General features: G+C 43.0%; 1 protein-coding gene across 1 annotated transcript in view; it reads left to right on the plus strand.

Moving 5' to 3' along the window:
* Window positions 1–22,423, plus strand: part of LOC120998111 (collagen alpha-1(XIX) chain-like) — an 861,475-nt gene that overhangs the window by 472,172 nt on the left and 366,880 nt on the right. The window lies entirely within an intron of this gene.

The following is a 22,423-nucleotide window of genomic DNA, read 5'->3' on the forward strand; positions in this document are numbered from 1 at the left end:
GACATTGGCGACGGTCCATTAATCTAAAGTGTTTATGCCACCTTAACTTGCGAATAAACAAATTAATATCTTTGACAGATGCAAATCTGTCAAATTTTGGGGTGGGTACAAACGTCAGGCCTAGTTCTAGGGCTTTAGTCTCATCGCAACTGAGGACACGTGATGAAAGGTTTAAGACTTGTGGTCCCAAAACTAATTCGGAGGTTTCTGTGTGCGACTGCGTAGCGGATATTCCATAGTCTGATTGAACTGGCCTAAAAAACGGTTATCCTGGCCTCTGTATGAACCACGACCTTTACCCTTCCTGTACCTGCCCCTATTGGGATGTTGACTCACTTTAGGGACAGTTTCTCTCTCCGAATCGGAGTGGTCAGTTTCAGTAGAGGATCTCTCAGAATTGCTTGGTACAGTATCTCTTCTTGTGTTACCAAGAGAGGAATATATACGGTTTTCTTTAAAATCTGAGAGATCTCTAATAAACTGCCGGTGTTTTCTTTCTTTTAGGTGATATTGATATTTTTCTAGGGTAAGTTGGAGCTGCTTTTCTTTGTTCTGGAATTCCGCTTCCTGTGAAAAAGTCTGTACAACCTCCGTGTATTCTATCAATTTCTGACTAAGGGTGGCTAGATTAGCTCTCTCCTCATCCAGCAGAAGCCTCATAAGCCTAAGGGAACTATTTGTGGCTTCCTGCTCCCACTTAGTTAAGAAGCCGGGGTGTTGTCGTAGACGAGCCGCTGGGAGGAGAGAGATACGCAGCCCCCTTGGGACAATATTATTTTTAATGTAATTGTCAAGACTTTGCACCTCCCACCAGGACGTAATCTGTTCTTTGTAGACCTGGGTAAGATCTACAAAGGCGGTTTGAAAGGATGGTAGATACTTTTTCTGATTGAACTGTTTATCAGAGAATATATCCTTGGCCTCATGTAACCAGCTCTCTGCATCAAATCCTGTCGCTAGGAATCCTGCCATATCAGTGGGAATGATAGATATCTGATTGAGACTATTTGTGACAACAATCCCATTGATATTTCAAGATTTCAAAGCTATGAGTGGCCCACAATGAAAGAGTGTGGGGAAATATCCTTCTAAAATATAACCTTTATATGATATACATTAAAATATACACCTGAAGATGCATCACAATACAAAACATATAGTCAAGGGGTTCTGGGTGGATACCCCACTGCTGGTAAAGAAAAAAGACAAAACTTAGCACTGATACGCATAGGTGAATGCTAACAGTATAACCCAACCAACACAAGTATAACATGTATTGGGGTTCCAGGACGGATACCCCACTTCTGGTAGGACAAGAATATAAGATGTAACTGCTGCGCCGGTGTGGACACAGACAGTCTTACCTGACCGACCAGATGACTAGGATCAGCGTGGTAAGGGAGTCAGGCCTGACGGAAGGGAGTGTAGACAGGGAAAAACAGTCATGAGAGTATGGATGCTGTGCCCTATATCACCCTATATACTTGGTAGGATTGGGGCCTGCTCCCATGCTGCCTGTCTACACAGAGCACTCGCCCTGAAAAGAGCGACCCCGTCCGGATACCTGTCCCTAGTTATGGACCTGAACCCTAGTCTAGTGAACAAACATAAAAAACACAAAGCGACTACAGGCCTCCCGACGTGGCACGTTTCTGTCGTGTCGACTCCTCAGGGGGATAAAATGCATGTAGAGACAAAACGAAAAATATACCGTCTATGACCGCAAGTAGCAGTCAAACATATGCTGCAGTAGGACGGTTACATGAAAGACTAGACCCAAGGTTCAGAGTCAAAGTCTAGGGGCAGGCATCCATGGTGCAGGATTGCCATGCTACAGAGGAATAAATGCTTCTCTGCTCCTTGGTGTGTAAGGATCTGGTGGTCCTCACTAAAGGTAGTATCCCTAATGTTAAGGGGGTTTATCAACCTATACCAGCCACACTGGCACATACCTTCATGATGTTTAAATAGATTCCCAGCGCGCCTCTTCCAGGGAGACCGCCCTGTCAGCATCGGCGTCGGCGTGTGACGTCACGCGCATGCGCCGTGACGCACCAGACGCCGCCGCCGATACCACATGATTACGGCGACCAATCGGATCAGGAGGCGGAGGGAGAGAGCGGTTACCACGGAGAACATGTCAACACAAGGTAACCTCACAGTACGTCCCACAATGGAGGCGTCCGTGACAACGCTACAGAGCAAGATCGTAGCAAATTAAAACTGACATTTCTTGCAGGTTCGCAGCAACAAGAACTAGATAGAAAGAGCTGGACACAATACCAGGTTGTTTTGGAAAATTGTGAAATAGTAGTATGTCTCCTATATGTGCATCCCTTCCAGAGGAATAGGATGCCACCACAGGATTGAACATTACTATTATTGAGGAGTAAGCTTAGCCAATATCTATATAAAGCACCCATAGTCCAGCCTTTCATTCAGGCCCAGGGGTGCAGATGTTTTAAGGTGGAATATCCATCGGGATTCTTGCTGAAGCAGACATTTGTCCCAGTTGCCCCCTCTCACAGGTGGTTTGACCACATCAAAACCGAGGAACTTCAGAGAGGCTCTACCATTGTGCACAGTGTGGACGTGTTTAGAGATTGGGGTATCTCTTTTGTGTGAGATGTCCCCCAAGTGCTCCCCTATCCGCCTCCTGAATTCCCGTATCGTTTTACCTACATATTCAATCCCACATTCACACTGGATCCGATATATGACCCCTCTGGATTTACAGTTAATGAAATGCGGGATTGAATATGTCTTGCCTGTGACATTGCTCACAAATGACTTGCCAACCTGATGCCACCAAGATGCCACCCACTGCGAACGAAGTGTCATGTATAGATGTATTCCTAAACATGGTCACCAGGGATCTAGAGGACCTCAGAGTGTCCACGCATCATTCCAACTGCACCGAGTCCGTGACCACTGCTATTTCTTCATTAGCTGATGACCACCACATTGTCATCAAACCCGCTGACAAGGGGGGGAATGTCGTGGTCATGGACGCGGTGCAATATGAGAATATGTGTAGGAATATACTATCAGACACAGGGACGTATGAAGTTCTGTATAATGACCCCACCGAGGGATATAGGCGTGAACTTAAAATTATTTTGGATGAAGCGAAAGCTACCAATATCATTAATGCTGAGGAATTTGCTTTTCTCTTTCCCCTGCATCCCCGTAAATCTACATTTTACAGTCTCCCCAAAGTGCATAAGGGGGTTAGTCCTCTGAAGGGGAGACCCATTGTTTCGGGGGTGGACAATCTTAACCAGAATCTGGGTATTTACATCGACCGGATATTGGCACCGTTTGTCACGGCTCTCCCCTCCCATGTCAGAGATACCACCGACCTCCTTAAGCGTTTGGAGGGTCTGACATTGGAGGAGACCTGTCTCCTTTCCAGTATTGACGTTGAGGCCCTTTATTCCTCGATACCACATAATTTGGGCCTCAGGGCTGTAGAACATTTCCTTCGGTCACGGGGATGTCAGTATCGCGCCCACAGCCAATTTGTCCTGCGCCTTCTTGAGTTTACGTTAACACGTAATTTTTTCACCTTTGATGGGAGGACCTACCACCAGCTCAGGGGTACTGCGATGGGGAGTCCCTGCGCCCCATCGTATGCTAATCTATTCCTGGGCTGGTGGGAGGAGACCATCGTTTTCAAGGAAGACGAGGCTCTCGACACTTATGAAATTGGCTTGTGGGCGCGATACATTGACGACATCTTCATACTCTGGAATGGAGATCAGGGGACCTTTGAAGCCTTCGTCCAGCATCTCAATCAGAACAATATTGGCATGCACTTCACCTGTGAGTCGCACCCCACGACTTTGCCATTCCTGGATATTAAAATCTCCAGGAACGCGAAGGGTGAACTGGACACGTCGATCTATAGGAAGGCCACCTCTACGAATTCCCTCCTGAGGTGGGAGAGTAACCATCCTCTCCCACTCAGGACTGGAATTCCTAGAGGTCAGTACTTGCGTTTGAGACGCAACTGCTCAGACAAGCATGATTTTATTCGCCAAGCAGCTGATCTGAGGACGAGATTTTTGTCCAGGGGATACCCCGACTTTGTGTTGAGATCGGCATTCCAGAAAGCCCTGTCCCGACCAAGATGCTCACTGCTCACTTCCAATCAACTATCCACTCCACCCACTAAGGTCATGAGAATCATCACCAATTTCGATAGGGGGTCTAAACAAGTCAGGCAGATTTTGGGGCGCCATTGGCAAGTCCTCAAAATGGACCCTGACTTAAAAGACGTTTTAGGTGACCAACCACAAATAACCTATCGTAGGGGGCCGAACATACGTGATAAGCTAGTGCATAGTCATTATGCACCCGATCGCACCAAGACCACCTGGTTGCGATGTAGAACTGTGGGTTGTTATAGATGTGGAAATTGTATAGCGTGCAAACGCATACAGGTTGGCAAGTCATTTGTGAGCAATGTCACAGGCAAGACATATTCAATCCCGCATTTCATTAACTGTAAATCCAGAGGGGTCATATATCGGATCCAGTGTGAATGTGGGATTGAATATGTAGGTAAAACGATACGGGAATTCAGGAGGCGGATAGGGGAGCACTTGGGGGACATCTCACACAAAAGAGATACCCCAATCTCTAAACACGTCCACACTGTGCACAATGGTAGAGCCTCTCTGAAGTTCCTCGGTTTTGATGTGGTCAAACCACCTGTGAGAGGGGGCAACTGGGACAAATGTCTGCTTCAGCAAGAATCCCGATGGATATTCCACCTTAAAACATCTGCACCCCTGGGCCTGAATGAAAGGCTGGACTATGGGTGCTTTATATAGATATTGGCTAAGCTTACTCCTCAATAATAGTAATGTTCAATCCTGTGGTGGCATCCTATTCCTCTGGAAGGGATGCACATATAGGAGACATACTACTATTTCACAATTTTCCAAAACAACCTGGTATTGTGTCCAGCTCTTTCTATCTAGTTCTTGTTGCTGCGAACCTGCAAGAAATGTCAGTTTTAATTTGCTACGATCTTGCTCTGTAGCGTTGTCACGGACGCCTCCATTGTGGGACGTACTGTGAGGTTACCTTGTGTTGACATGTTCTCCGTGGTAACCGCTCTCTCCCTCCGCCTCCTGATCCGATTGGTCGCCGTAATCATGTGGTATCGGCGGCGGCGTCTGGTGCGTCACGGCGCATGCGCGTGACGTCACACGCCGACGCCGATGCTGACAGGGCGGTCTCCCTGGAAGAGGCGCGCTGGGAATCTATTTAAACATCATGAAGGTATGTGTCAGTGTGGCTGGTATAGGTTGATAAACCCCCTTAACATTAGGGATACTACCTTTAGTGAGGACCACCAGATCCTTACACACCAAGGAGCAGAGAAGCATTTATTCCTCTGTAGCATGGCAATCCTGCACCATGGATGCCTGCCCCTAGACTTTGACTCTGAACCTTGGGTCTAGTCTTTCATGTAACCGTCCTACTGCAGCATATGTTTGACTGCTACTTGCGGTCATAGACGGTATATTTTTCGTTTTGTCTCTACATGCATTTTATCCCCCTGAGGAGTCGACACGACAGAAACGTGCCACGTCGGGAGGCCTGTAGTCGCTTTGTGTTTTTTATGTTTGTTCACTAGACTAGGGTTCAGGTCCATAACTAGGGACAGGTATCCGGACGGGGTCGCTCTTTTCAGGGCGAGTGCTCTGTGTAGACAGGCAGCATGGGAGCAGGCCCCAATCCTACCAAGTATATAGGGTGATATAGGGCACAGCATCCATACTCTCATGACTGTTTTTCCCTGTCTACACTCCCTTCCGTCAGGCCTGACTCCCTTACCACGCTGATCCTAGTCATCTGGTCGGTCAGGTAAGACTGTCTGTGTCCACACCGGCGCAGCAGTTACATCTTATATTCTTGTCCTACCAGAAGTGGGGTATCCGTCCTGGAACCCCAATACATGTTATACTTGTGTTGGTTGGGTTATACTGTTAGCATTCACCTATGCGTATCAGTGCTAAGTTTTGTCTTTTTTCTTTACCAGCAGTGGGGTATCCACCCAGAACCCCTTGACTATATGTTTTGTATTGTGATGCATCTTCAGGTGTATATTTTAATGTATATCATATAAAGGTTATATTTTAGAAGGATATTTCCCCACACTCTTTCATTGTGGGCCACTCATAGCTTTGAAATCTTGAAATATCAATGGGATTGTTGTCACAAATAGTCTCAATCAGATATCGATAGATTTCAAGTAGGCCTCAAATACCAGAAACTAGTTATTTTGAGAATGGCAAATTTGGGAATGCTTTTTCAACCCAGAACAAAAAGTCTGCTTTTACGGTCACTACAAATAACTTGACCAGCTAAAACAGTGCAGATTTGTTTGAATAGAGATGTGAGACCTGTTTTTCTTTGCGCTGTGTGACAGGTATAGGTTTAATCACAGAATCACACTTCTATCAGCACGCTAGCGTGTGTCTTAGGTTTTTCTGAATGACACTATCAATACCTTCAATGTAAGATTTTCTTTTTGGGATAGATTTCAAGTAGGACTCAAATACCAGAAACTAGTTATTTTGAGAATGGCAAATTTGGGAATGCTTTTTCAACCCAGAACAAAAAGTCTGCTTTTACGGTCACTACAAATAACTTGACCAGCTAAAACAGTGCAGATTTAGTTGAATAGAGATGTGAGACCTGTTTTTTTTTGCGCTGTGTGACAGGTATAGGTTTAATCACAGAATCACACTTCTATCAGCACGCTAGCGTGTGTCTTAGGTTTTTCTGAATGACACTATCAATACCTTCAATGTAAGATTTTCTTTTTGGGATAGATTTCAAGTAGGCCTCAAATACCAGAAACTAGTTATTTTGAGAATGGCAAATTTGGGAATGCTTTTTCAACCCAGAACAAAAAGTCTGCTTTTACGGTTACTACAAATAACTTGACCAGCTAAAACAGTGCAGATTTGGTTGAATAGAGATGTGAGACCTGTTTTTTTTTGCGCTGTGTGACAGGTATAGGTTTAATCACAGAATCACACTTCTATCAGCACGCTAGCGTGTGTCTTAGGTTTTTCTGAATGACACTATCAATACCTTCAATGTAAGATTTTCTTTTTGGGATAGATTTCAAGTAGGCCTCAAATACCAGAAACTAGTTATTTTGAGAATGGCAAATTTGGGAATGCTTTTTCAACCCAGAACAAAAAGTGTGCTTTTACGGTCACTACAAATAACTTGACCAGCTAAAACAGTGCAGATTTGGTTGAATAGAGATGTGAGACCTGTTTTTTTTTGCTCTGTGTGACAGGTATAGGTTTAATCACAGAATCACACTTCTATCAGCACTCTAGCGTGTGTCTTAGGTTTTTCTGAATGACACTATCAATACCTTCAATGTAAGATTTTCTTTTTGGGATAGATTTCAAGTAGGCCTCAAATACCAGAAACTAGTTATTTTGAGAATGGCAAATTTGGGAATGCTTTTTCAACCCAGAACAAAAAGTGTGCTTTTACGGTCACTACAAATAACTTGACCAGCTAAAACAGTGCAGATTTGGTTGAATAGAGATGTGAGACCTGTTTTTTTTTTGCGCTGTGTGACAGGTATAGGTTTAATCACAGAATCACACTTCTATCAGCACGCTAGCGTGTGTCTTAGGTTTTTCTGAATGACACTATCAATACCTTCAATGTAAGATTTTCTTTTTGGGATAGATTTCAAGTAGGCCTCAAATACCAGAAACTAGTTATTTTGAGAATGGCAAATTTTCTAATGCTTTTTCAACCCAGAACAAAAAGTCTGCTTTTACGGTCACTACAAATAACTTGACCAGCTAAAGCAGTGCAGATTTGGTTGAATAGAGATGTGAGACCTGTTTTTTTTTGCGCTGTGTGACAGGTATAATCACAGAATCACACTTCTATCAGCACGCTAGCGTGTGTCTTAGGTTTTTCTGAATGACACTATCAATACCTTCAATGTAAGATTTTCTTTTTGGGATAGATTTCAAGTAGGCCTCAAATACCAGAAACTAGTTATTTTGAGGATGGCAAATTTGGGAATGCTTTTTCAACCCAGAACAAAAAGTCTGCTTTTACGGTCACTACAAATAACTTGACCAGCTAAAACAGTGCAGATTTGGTTGAATAGAGATGTGAGACCTGTTTTTTTTTGCGCTGTGTGACAGGTATAGGTTTAATCACAGAATCACACTTCTATCAGCACGCTAGCGTGTGTCTTAGGTTTTTCTGAATGACACTATCAATACCTTCAATGTAAGATTTTCTTTTTGGGATAGATTTCAAGTAGGCCTCAAATACCAGAAACTAGTTATTTTGAGAATGGCAAATTTGGGAATGCTTTTTCAACCCAGAACAAAAAGTCTGCTTTTACGGTCACTACAAATAACTTGACCAGCTAAAACAGTACAGATTTGGTTGAATAGAAATGTCAGGTCTATTTTTTAGGCGCTGGGTGACAGGCTCAACTTGCCCCTGATGTAATATATGGCCAAAAAATAACCACACTGTTGATGGTTAAATGTACTTGGGTGACACAGGCTCAGCCTGCACCAGATGTAGTATATGGCCAAAAAATAATCAGACTGTTGATGGTTAAATGCACTTGGGTGAGACAGGCTCAGCCTGCACCAGATGTAGTATATGGCCAAAAAATAATCAGACTGTTGATGGTTAAATGCACTTGGGTGACACAGGCTCAGCCTGCAGCTGATGTAGGATATAGCACAAAATAACCACACTATCGATGGTTAAATACACTTGGGTGACACAGGCTCAGCCTGCAGCTGATGTAGTATATGGCCAAAAAATAATCAGACTGTTGATGGTTAAATGCACTTGGGTGACATAGGCTCAGCCTGCAGCTGATGTAGTATATGGCCAAAAAATAACCAGACTGTTGATGGTTAAATGCACTTCGGTGACACAGGCTCAGCCTGCAGCTGATGTAGGATATAGCACAAAATAACCACACTATCGATGGTTAAATACACTTGGTGATAGCTCGTGCTGGCGCACCACAAGTCACAAAATGGCCGCCGATCACCCCAGAAAAAAAGTGATCTAAAAACGCTCTGGGCAGCCTCAAAAAAGTGAGCAAGTCAATAATAGCACTTCAATGATCCACAGCTGCAGATCGATCACAGAATGAAGTCTTTTGGAGGAGTTAATCTGCCTAATCTCGCCCTAACGTCGCAGCTGCAACCTCTCCCTATACTGATCATAGCAGAGTGACGTGCGGCGCTACGTGACTCCAGCTTAAATAGAGGCTGGGTCACATGGTGCACTGGCCAATCACAGCCATGCCAATAGTAGGCATGGCTGTGATGGCCTCTTGGGCCAAGTAGTATGACGCTTGTTGATTGGCTGCTTTGCAGCCTTTCAAAAAGCGCCAAGAAAGCGCCGAACACCGAACCCGAACCCGGACTTTTACGAAAATGTTCGGGTTCGGGTCTGTGTCACGGACACCCCAAAATTCGGTACGAACCCGAACTATACAGTTCGGGTTCGCTCATCCCTATTTTTGATCACTTTTTATTAAAAAAGTATTGGGTAGTTGAAGTGACAAAAAATGGCAAATTCGCAGTTTTAATTTTTTTTCCTGCTACACCATTTGTCGTATGCCATTAATATTGTTATATTTTATTAGTATGGTCATTTTCACACGCGGCCATGCCCATGATGTTTATGTTTTTTAATGGTTAAATATTTTTATTTTTATTTTAAGGATAGGGGGGTGATTTGAACTTTTTTTTAAATATATTTGTAAAAACTTTTTTTTTACTTTTTTTTTAAACTTTTTTTAAGTCACCATGGGTGACAATAACTGGCAATCATTTGATTGCCCATAGTATTCAGTGATGGCTAAATAGCCATCATTGAAGAGTTCAATTGCAGTATATCAATACAAGGATGCCACCTAGTGGCCTGTATTGATATATACATCTAAATGACTCGGAAGCCGGCTTGGGTCTTTGGTCAATTAGATAGTAGTAGCAGGTCCCCCGATATCAGCCGGTGAATGCTGTTACCGGACCGGAAGCCCGCGACTTCCGGTTACGGTCTGCGCAGATGCCATGGTCACATTTGACCACGGCATCTGAAAGTTAGATGTATGCGATCAGCCTTATGGCTGATCGCATACATGTGCCGCCGGTCTCTGCTATTTAAAATAGCAGAGACCACGCGGCTAAGGCGCCCGCTGCACGCGCGAGCGGACGCCATGTTTAGGGATTGGACCCATGACGTCCTTGAGGGGTTAAAAAACATGTGCAATGATAGTTTGAAATATAGATAAATAAGAGCCATTTTGTATTGCTTATTACTAGGGTCCGCCGGGTTTGGCCGAACTTTACCCCAAACCCTATTGAAGTCAATAGGGGCCCGAACTTCACTATATTATTTCCTGTTATAACATGGTTATATCGGAAAATAATAGCATTCTTAAGACAGAATTCTAAAGAATATGACCATTTAGGGGTTAAAAAAGTCTCATCTATCTTCATTCAGCAGGACCTGCCAGAGGACCTGAGATGTGTGCGATGACATCACTTCTCTCTGCCATGTGCTGAGCGTGGTGACATCATCGCGCACACCGCAGGTCCTTTGGCAGGTCCTGCTGAATGAAGATATAAGAAACTGCTGAAGCGCAATCAAGTGGATGAGGTAAGTTTTTGGGTTTTTTTAACCCGTAAATGGCCATATTCTTTTGCATTCTGTCTCAAGAATGCTATTATTTTCCGATATAACCATGTTATAACGGAAAATAATAAAATCACCTGAACACCAAACCCGGACTTCATTGAAAAAGTCTGGGTTCGTGTCCGGGTATCCGAAGTCCCAAAGTGTGGTACGAACCTTTGCAGTTCTGGTTCGCTCATCCCTACTTATTACTTTTACCATTTGAACATCTTGGCTGTTGCTAAGCAGCCTAAGGCACTTCTCTTCTGGCCGAAGATATTGAGCTTCTGCATATTCTCAGCCTGTCTTGTAAGATAAGACACTGTGGTTGTAAAAGCACAGAATAAAAGACTAATGCTGGCATACAGTCAGGTCCATGAATATTGGGACAAAATTCTAACATTTTTGGCTCTATACACAACCACAATGGATTTGAAATGAAATGAACAAGATGTGATTTAACTGCAGACTGTCAGCTTTAATGGGTATTTACTGTATCTGCTGTCCAACTGGTTGCCTGCCATGTGGGTTGGATGATTGGGACATGCGCTACCCAGACCATCGCTGGGCAATCAGAGATGCTTACAGGGATCAGAGAATGAATCGCTCAGTATGAAGGCGTTTCTGTCCAGCAAGAAATAAATAGACAATATCGTACTTTCACACAATTTCATTTAATAGAGAATGGTGTAACTAGCAAATTTCTAAATCACTTAATTTAAAATATATGCCTGCATCCACCTGACAAAAATCTGTAAAGCCATGGCAACTAAGGGTCCTACCTCCACCTAATTTGCAGTCCACTGCCTCTTGTCAGTCAAGATCCATCCCTAGTAACAGAGACTGAGAAGTTCACAGGAGATGAGAGTGTGTCAGAGCTAGCTAAGCTCCTGAGTCTGATAGAAGCACTGCTTCTACATTGCTTCTGAAGAGTAAAGAAGCTCATATACACTCACCTAAAGAATTATTAGGAACACCTGTTCTATTTCTCATTAATGCAATTATCTAGTCAACCAATCACATGGCAGTTGCTTCAATGTATTTAGGGCTGTGGTTCTGGTCAAGACAATCTCCTGAACTCTAAACTGAATGTCAGAATGGGAAAGAAAGTTGATTTAAGCAATTTTGAGCGTGGCATGGTTGTTGGTGCCAGACGGGCCGGTCTGAGTATTTCACAATCTGCTCAGTTACTGGGATTTTCACGCACAACCATTTCTAGGGTTTACAAAGAATGGTGTGAAAAGGGAAAAACATCCAGTATGTGGCAGTCCTGTGGGCAAAAATGCCTTGTGGATGCTAGAGGTCAGAGGAGAATGGGCCGACTGATTCAAGCTGATAGAAGAGCAACGTTGACTGAAATAACCACTCCTTACAACCGAGGTATGCAGCAAAGCATTTGTGAAGCCACAACACGCACAACCTTGAGGCGGATGGGCTACAACAGCAGAAGACCCCACCGGGTACCACTCATCTCCACTACAAATAGGAAAAAGAGGCTACAATTTGCACGAGCTCACCAAAATTGGACTGTTGAAGACTGGAAAAATGTGGCCTGGTCTGTTGAGTCTCGATTTCTGTTGAGACATTCAAATGGTAGAGTCCGAATTTGGCGTAAACAGAATGAGAACATGTATCCATCCTCTGATGGCTACTTCCAGCAGGATAATGCACCATGTCACAAAGCTCGAATCATTTCAAATTGGTTTCTTGAACATGACAATGAGTTCACTGTACTAAAATGGCGCCCACAGTCACCAGATCTCAACCCAATAGAGCATCTTTGGGATGTGGTGGAACGGGAGCTTCGTGCCCTGGATGTGCATCCCTCAAATCTCCATCAACTGCAAGATGCTATCCTATCAATATGGGCCAACATTTCTAAAGAATGCTATCAGCACCTTGTTGAATCAATGCCACGTAGAATTAAGGCAGTTCTGAAGGCAAAAGGGGGTCCAACACCGTATTAGTATGGTGTTTCTAATAATTCTTTAGGTGAGTGCATGTCTGTAGTCCTCCTTACAGCTTTTTGAGCTTCCTAGAAGCAAACATGGTGGGAAGTTAGGTCGCTGCATTCAGTACTGGTAGGGGCATACATAGAAATCACTGGGCCCCATAGCAAGAATCTAAATTGGGCCAACATGCCCCATTCATGGCCCCTCCCACTACCCATTCCTGGCCAGTATATACAGCAGTGTACTGATATGCAATGTATGAAGTATAAATTACAGCTTGAACCTCACATATCAGTACACTGCTGTGTATACTATATATCATAGCACACTACATCTATTGTACCTCGTTCCTCATATATCAGGACAGTGCTGTATATACTATATATCTTAACACACTGCATTTATTGTACCTTGTAGCTCATATATCAGTACACTGTTGTATTTAATATATCTGTACACATTACATCTATTTCACCTTATACCTCATATATGAGTAAACTGCTGAGTATACTACATATATGTTTCCACTGCATCTGTTAAACTGTATAATAGCTGGAGTGTGTGCGTATATATACAGGGTGGGCCATTTATATGGATACACCTTAATAAAATGGGAATGGTTGGTGATATTAACTTCCTGTTTGTAGCACATTAGTATATGTGAGGGGGGAAACTTTTCAAGATGGGTGGTGACCATGGCGGCCATTTTGAAGTCGGCTATTTTGAATCCAACTTTTGTTTTTTCAATAGGAAGAGGGTCATGTGACACATCAAACTTATTGGGAATTTCACAAGAAAAACAATGGTTTAAAACAATTTTAACGTAACTTTATTGTTTCATGAGTTATTTACAAGTTTCTGACCACTTATAAAATGTGTTCAATGTGCTGCCCATTGTGTTGGATTGTCAATGCAACCCTCTTCTCCCACTCTTCACACACTGATAGCAACACCGCAGAAGAAATGCTAGCACAGGCTTCCAGTATCCGTAGTTTCAGGTGCTGCACATCTCGTATCTTCACAGCATAGACAATTGCCTTCAGATGATCCCAAAGATAAAAGTCTAAGGGGGTCAGATCGGGAGACCTTGGAGGCCATTCAACTGGCCCACGACAACCAATCCACTTTCCAGGAAACTGTTCATCTAGCTGGAACGTTCCCTAAGTTTTTCCAGCAAGATGGTGCACCACCACATTATGGGTGTCAGGTCCGAGCATTCCTAGATGAACAGTTTCCTGGAAAGTGGATTGGTCGTCGTGGGCCAGTTGAATGGGCCCCCAAGGTCTCCCTATCTGACCCCCTTAGACTTTTATCTTTGGGATCATCTGAAGGCAATTGTCTATGCTGTGAAGATACGAGATGTGCAGCACCTGAAACTACGGATACTGGAAGCCTGTGCTAGCATTTCTCCTGCGGTGTTGCTATCAGTGTGTGAAGAGTGGGAGAAGAGGGTTGCATTGACAATGAAGGAGTTCCCAGAGAGTGGTTCTTGAAGGAGTTCCCAGAGATGCTTAGCACTTGTTGGCCCTTTTGCCTTCACTCTGCGGTCCAGCTCACCCCTAACCATCTCGATTGGGTTCCGGTCCGGTGACTGTGGAGGCCAGGTCATCTGGCGCAGCACCCCATCACTCTCCTTCATGGTCAAATAGCCCTTACTTTCAAAATTTTCCCAATTTTTCGGCTGACTGACTGACCTTCATTTCTTAAAGTAATGATGGCCACTCGTTTTTCTTTACTTAGCTGCATTTTTCTTGCCATAATACAAATTCTAACAGTCTATTCAGTAGGACTATCAGCTGTGTATCCACCTGACTTCTTCTCAACGCAACTGATGGTCCCAACCCCCCAAGGCAAGAAATCCCACTTATTAAACCTGACAGGGCACACCTTTGAAGTGAAAACCATTTCAGGTGACTACCTCTTGAAGCTCATCAAGAGAATGCCAAGAGTGTGCAAAGCAGTAATCAAAGCAAAAGGTGGCTACTTTGAAGAACCTAGAATATGACATATTTTCAGTTGTTTCACACTTGTTTGTTATGTATATAATTCCACATGTGTTAATTCATAGTTTTGATGCCTTCAGTGTGAATCTACAATTTTCATAGTCATGAAAATAAAGAAAACTCTTTGAATGAGAAGATGTGTCCAAACTTTTGGTCTGTACTGTATATATATATATATATATATATATATATATTCACTTCAGATGGAAGAAAATGACGAATATTAGTGCTATATATTTGTATTTTAGAATATTCATAATTTTTTTACATCGGAGCAAGCAACTTAAGCAGGGAGGAATCATGTGTTCAGATGGAAAAAAATGACGAATATTAGGTATAACGAATATATAGCACTATATTCTAAATATTAGCAAATTCTCGAAGTGGCGATATTCACAATAAAAATTAGATTTTTGAATATTCGTGCTCAACACTAGTGATGGTCAGTTCACAGTGTTTGCCAGCGAACACGTGCGGGCTGCCATCTTTAGTAAGGTAGACTCACCTGTCCAGCGATGCACAGGTAAGCCCTTACCTGTGCCTGTGCCGCGAGCTGGTCTGACATCAAATGCGGTCACCAGGAGCAGGCAGTTCCGAGAACAGCCCGATGTAGGCCCCCGGCGGCTGTTCTCGGAACTGCCTGCTCCCCGTGACCGCATTTGATTTCAGACCGGCTCCCAGCACAGGCACAGGTAAGGGCTTACCTGTGCATCGACGGACGGGTGAGTCTACCTTACTAAAGATGGCAGCCCGCATGTGCCGCATGTGTTCGCTGGCGAACACTGCGAACTGACCATCACTGCTCAACACTAGCAATGGCCATGTTGCAGCTGCTATTCCACTATTGCCCTCTGCTGCTCACAAAGCCTGGCCAACATGTGGAACATCGAGTTCCAGCGTGTGCTCACGTCGCATGACAGTCAGTGAGCTGGCAATTGTAAGCGCTTCTGCAGTGTTGACAGACCGGAGGAAGCTATGGATGACTTGCGGAAATGGGCACACACACGGTACACCTTCACCAGTAGCTCAGGCAAATTGGTGTAGGTTTTGAGAAACCGCTGAACCACTAAGTCGAAGACGTGGGCTAGGCATGGGATGTGTGTGAGCTTCCCGAGCTTCAAAGCCACCACCAAGTTACGGCATTATCAGACACAACCATGCTTGGTTCTAGGTTGAGTGGCGAAAACCACAGCTCAGTCTGGTCTCTTTTCCCCTGCCACATCTCTGCGGTGGTGTGCCGTTTGTCACCTAAGCAGATCAGCTTAAGCAAGGCCTGTTGACGCTTCCCCACTGCAGTGCTACACTGCTTCCAGCTACCGACTGATGGCTGACTGGTGCTGCAAGAGGATAATTCTGAGGTGGAAGTGCAAGAGGTGGCGGAGGAGGAGAAGTGGGGGTTGGAGCCACTAACGTAGGTGGTGGCGGAAACCCTGATGTAATTAGGGCCCGCAATCCTTGGCGTCGGTAGCACCTGTGCCATCCCAGGGTACGAACTGCTCCCGGCCTCCACAACGTTCACCCAGTGTGCCATCAGGGAAATGTAGCGTCCCTGGCCACAGGCACTTGTCCATGTGTCCGGGGTTAAGTGGACCTTCCCAGTAACTGCGTTGGTCAGGGCACGGGTGATGTTACAGGACACATGCTGGTGTAAGGCGGACACATCACACCTTGAAAAATAGTGGTGACTTCGTAACGAGGGATGGCCGCCGACATCAGGCTGCGGAAGGCCTCAGCGTTTACAAGCCTAAATGGCAACATTTCCAGGGCAGGTAATTTGGAAAGTTGTGCATTTAGTGCTATGGCCTGTGGGTTGGTGGCTAGGTATTTGAGCTTGCGTTCAAATGCCTGGGGTAAGGACATTTGTACGCTGCGCTGGGACACTGAATTGGATGTGGTTGCTGATGGTGCTTGTGAAGGTCCAGGTGCAGGGCGGGAGGCATCCGGGACTGCGCCTTCGACAGAGGATTGGCCAGCATGTAACACAGGGGAGGAGGAGGCAGTGGTGTGACCCACAGACACAGATTGTGGACCCAGGCGTTCAGCCCACCTATTAAGGTGCTTTGATGCCATGTGGCAGATCATGCTGGTGGTGGTGAGGTTGCTAGTGTTCACGCCACTGCTCATTTTTGTATGGCAGAGGTTTCAAATTACAATTCTTTTGTCGTCTGCACTTTCCTCAAAAAAACACCAGACTGCGTAACACCTACCCCTTGGCAAGGGAGATTTCCACAAGGGTGTGCTCCGGGGAACAGTTGAAGGCCTGTTTGGTGTGGCCCACCTTCTCCCTGTCGCCACCCCACTGCCTCTTCCAGCCTGTTGCGGTGCTGCGGATCCCTCCACCTCTGTACTGCTGTCCTCGCTCGGCTTGCCACCTTCCCAGGTTGGGTCAGTGACTTCAACATCCACCATCTCCTCTTCCACTTCCACACTCTGCTCATCTTCCCGACTTGTTGACCTAACAACAACCTCAGTTATTGACAACTATGTCTCATCCTCATCATTAACCTCTTGAGACACTAATTGCAGTTGACTTATTGGCAACTGTGTCTCATCATCATCATCCACCTCGTGAAACAGTAATTTCCGTTCCCCACCGTCATCTTCTTGTGACTATGGATGCTCAAGAGTTTGGGAATCAGGGCACAAGATGTCCATCTTCAAGCGGGCTTGCCGAGAGACCCAAATGAAGGAATGGCGCTGAAAAGAGCTCCTTGGAATATCCGAGTGTGGGATCACTTGTTTGGAGGAGGAAGGAGGATAAGGGTGAGGATTGTGTTGCGCAGACTCTTGGCTCTGAGACTGGACTTGGTGGAAGACAGGGTGGTGCTTAACCGACTGGAAGCATTATCTGCTGCAATCCAACCGACCACCTGGTCATACTGGTCTGACTTCGAGAGCATTGTCCTGCGCTGCCCTGCAAACTGGTACATGAAGCTAGGTATCGATTGTTTTTCTTCAGGCACAGTTTCAGCACCCGGTGACGCATACCGGCCAGCCAAGCACTGTAATCTAACCAACATGGCTACGGCATTACAGTGAAGGGCAGTACTTACCTGCACGTTTATTGGCTGCATAGCAGCCAACAAACGTGTGGGGAGGAGACTCGAGCATTGTGCTTGAGCACATGCGGTATTCGGCCGAATATCGCCATGTGCCGAGCATCAAGGTGCTCGAGCCGAACTGGTGTTTGGCCAAGCATGCTCGATCAGCACTAATTAAGTGGATTGTATGTGGTGTTGTATTATGTTCTGATACAAACTCATTGTTGCACTTGCATGAAAAATACAAATCAAAGTATAAATAATTAACAAATAATATTATAAAAATGTACTATTCTGGTGCATGGACCTGAGTATCATAAATCCTGCATCCAATTTGTGCTAGAATTCTGTCTGTAGCAAAAATCTGGCTTTGTGCCAAAAAAAAAAGTTTTACACCACTTTGGAATATTTTCACAAAAAAAGCACCAAAATTCTGGTCCAGAATTTAACCCATAGCCCTTTCCCCAAAAAGCCACATTCACTTTGCCTTGGAGTGTTGGACAAGACATGAAAAAGCTAGCAAGGGATCATTTTTTAATTTAACCTTTAGGGCCGACTACTGGAAGTCCAGGGTTTAAACATGGTAGCGGGTTTCTGCTGTGATTCCCGATTGCAGACATTTAACTTCTCAGATGGCTTGGTTATTATGGCACCTCAGTGGTGACACCCCAGGAACACTGTGCTTTGGGGGTCCCAATGGCTCCTTCACCAATTGTTGTGGCAGCCATAGGCCCTCTGAAGGATCTGAGGCCTACCATAGGTACCATATTTTCCTATAGAACCTTTTCTGTGGCATTGCTCTGATAGACTGCAATGGTAGATTGCATGTTCAAGCCCCTAGGGTGAAAAAAAAGTTTAAAAAAATATTTTAAAAAATATGAAAAATTCTAATTACTCCTCTTTCCCCATAGGCATTTATCACAACTTCAACTTCCAAAAAGATTGAATAAAAAGTGATCAAAAAGTTATACTCACACCAATATTCATACTCATCGCACAAAAAATAAGCCGCCACACAGCTCTGTAGATATAACTATAAAAAAAAAAGTTATGGAGCTCAGAATATGGCAATGCAAAGAAAAAAATCAGGTTTTTCAGTTTTTATGTTTTTAAGTATTATAAAACACAAGAAAAACTATAACTGTAGCTATAATCCGACTGACCAGTAGAATGAAGGTAAAGGTTAGTTTTACCACATAAAACTATTGCAGGAATTGCATTTTGTCTTTCCAATTCTTTTCCAGGTACCCAATACAATATAGCACAATGCAATACAATAACACAATGGAATATTAGATTGTGTCATTAGCAAGTATAACTTGTCGGATTTAAAAACAAGAACCCATACAGCCACGGGAATGGAAAAATTTAAAAGTTATGGCTCTAGATAGGCAAGGAGTGAAAAATGAAAACACAAAAATGGGAAATTGCTTGGTCCTTACAGGGTTAAAAAAATCTGAAGAGCAGTGTGTTTTAAACAAGCTGTTTGTTACCAACAGCTATCATCTGTTTACTCATAGCCAAATTTATTTAGACCGAATCATCTGATGATCATCAATTATCATCTGATGGTGGATTCGATGAACTAGAACCCAAAAAGGATTTTTGGAAATTTGCTCATTTTTATAGATGAGCATTGCCTGTGGGTAATGATTTACATATAAATTATAAACTAGGACTATATATCTTCTTTAGGGTCGTCTCACACACTGCATTTTTCATAATAAATGCTGCACCTTTTGTGGAAGTTTTTCATGCAGTATTTGTGAACAATAGTCAGAAGGGGATTCAAAAGGAATGAAAAAATATAAGCATGCTGCAAGATCCACTTCTGGCTTTGTGTCAAAAAATAGCATTAAAAACTGCAGTGGGGATTTTCCCATCATGCTGTATGTGAGACCACAAGCTTTATTACAAACTTTATTTCCATTATTATTTTAACATGTCCTCATGATATTGAATTTTACCTACTACTTGTGAAGATCTAGTTTTTTTTTCATTGTATGTGCTGTGTGGTAGACAGCAGCTACAAAGACAGCACATGCTTAGTGTTCTTTTCCTTTGTCTTGTTCTGTTAGATGCCACTTTATACAATGTACAATTTAACAAATCAAACAAATGCTAAATATAGATTACAATTTGTTATCTTAAAATATATAATGCGTAGCATCTGCATTACTAAAAATACTCATGTATAATAAATGCCGGTCACAAAATATTCATCACCCTTGTGCTCACCACAACTTGATATGTGATGTGAGTAGAATCTGCTCTGGGATGTCTAGTTGAAAATGTACATGTACAAGTTATGAATAATGCCAGGAGTCAGGATAACGTTAGGAAAGGCCAAATCTCTTGGTTAATATGAAAAATGATGCTAGACTGTAAGTTTTTTGTGTGTGTGTGTAACAGGAGTCAGTGTAGTATACTATATTGTCCTTTACTAAAGGAAATATGTACATAAACTTTTTTTTTTTTTTTTACATATAAAGTGTTTATTTGCAGGCAACATTACCAGGGTTCAAATTGATTTCATCTCCTTTTATCAATGCTTTCTTTTCTGTATTATGTTGGCATTTATTGTAATTTATGCAAGTTATTTTAGTGAGCAGTTGTTCTTCAAGAACTCTTATGACCAGATCATTCAACAGATTTTAGAATGTGTGCTCAGTTGAACAAAAAGACATTTCAATTTATTTCTATATATTTTTAAATTTTGTCATTGTATGATACATTTTTAAACATTTTGGCTTTAGTGACTTTAAAGGAGTATTCCAGGATGTTACAAGTGATGGCTATACTCAGGATAAGTCATCTGATTGGTGAGGATCTGACACCCCACACCCCTGCCAAACTTTTCTGCAGTAGCTCCAGGGCTGGAAGTTGGTGTTCATCTACTGTAGAGCAGCTGATTGGCAGAGTTGGGGCTGCAGGAGCCCCAACGATCATTTTGTGATGGCTTATCCTGAGGATAGACCCTAACTTGTAAAATCTTGGCTCCATGCAAGTGCAGCTTTCTCATCACTCAATCTAATTTCTCTAGTGGAGTACTGGCAAAGTGTAATTACAAGTACTACCTCCATTCACTTGACTGGAGCGAGTATTCATCATTACACTGCACTTCCAATGCAAAGCAAGATCATTTCTGCTTGTCTTGGCATTTCTTTCTGTGACCACAGCTGTCTAATGACAGCATGGTCACATTGACCTGCAGCGCCACTAAGCGCCGGCCGATCACAAAGTAACCCAATGCTTTTATACATTGGGTTACAGTTAAGAGCCTACTGCCATGATGTATTAACCTGTGCAGTGGGTGTCAAGGGGTTAAGGGGGTTGTGCAGACCATGTTTATTGATGACCTATCATCAGGATAGGTCATCAATATCAAATTAGCGGGAGTCCAACACCCGTCACACCCGCCATTCAGCTGTTTGAAGAGAAGACGGTTGCTTCCTGTTCATTGCACTAGACGTCACCTTCCTTGTAGCAGTGGAGTAGTGTAATTACAAGTACTTGCTCCATTCAAGTAACTACCAGGACATCTGAGAAGGAAAGTGTAATGAACAGGAAACAGCGCTTGCATGGAGCCCCGCCTCCTCTTCAAACAGCTAATCAGCTAATCAGCGGACTCCCGCTGATCTGATATTCATGACCTATCCTGACAATAGGCCATTAATATAAAACCTCTGCATACAGTACCTCCTTTAAACAAGTGAGCCCTCCAGAATGGGAGATAATCTTTATAGCTGTTCACCACTCTTCTCCCACCACCTTCATCCTTAAATCAATATTTGAAATTTTGTTTTCTCAACTAGATATCTATTTTAATTATAACGATTGTAATGAACAGTGGGTACATTTTGATCTACATAATCTCCATATTTTGGCCATGTCAGTTTTAAAACAGTGTACATTGTGTTCATGTCGCTTTTCCGATCAGTCAAGCTTGAGGCTAGTACAGTCTGTATTGTAAGTTTAATTAATTTAATTTACTAATAAGCAACATGTTAACAGAGATTAGCAGTAAAAAGCCTATAATAAACCTAAATCATAGATATTATGCCAGAAGTATGGGAATAAGTGCTATTAAAAGGAAGTACAGTTTGCATTTTGTGTATTTTGCAAAATTGCATTTCATGTGATGGACCTTTTTTCCTTATTTTGCTTGCTATATTATGAATTACCTAACCAAGAGACACCTCTGCAGTTAAAATCATGTCTCTTCCATCTGTACCCAAGCTAATGAATATTTAATCTGTGTTTAGACTGCTGTGCTTTCTTGGGGATGCTGTATATCCCAGGACAGTTTTATTAAAGGAAGTCTCGCTGGCTAATCTTGAAGGGCTTCACAATTTGTGTATCTAAAATAAATTTAACCTAAGAAAAATTTATATTACTTGTCTTACATGTGAGTTCTGAAACATTTTAGAGCATGTTGTAAATGCCCGTTATGTTGGTTACAGAAGTGTTATTTTTAAAGTGTTAATCTATTTTCTTTTATGCCAGACCTTTGCTTCTTGTATATACTGGAAACAAACTTTTAAGATAAAATATATATATAAAAAGTAACATAAAAGTAAACTGAAATTTTTCAGCTGGCAAACTAGAGTTTCAAAAACACTGGATGGGGCATGAAAGGTAGTACCTTTACTTGTATATATAAAATTATTATAACTTAAAAAAAATTATATTGTATAAACAGGCT

The sequence above is a fragment of the Bufo bufo genome, chromosome 4, assembly GCF_905171765.1.
Source record: "Bufo bufo chromosome 4, aBufBuf1.1, whole genome shotgun sequence".
Lineage (NCBI taxonomy): Eukaryota > Metazoa > Chordata > Amphibia > Anura > Bufonidae > Bufo > Bufo bufo.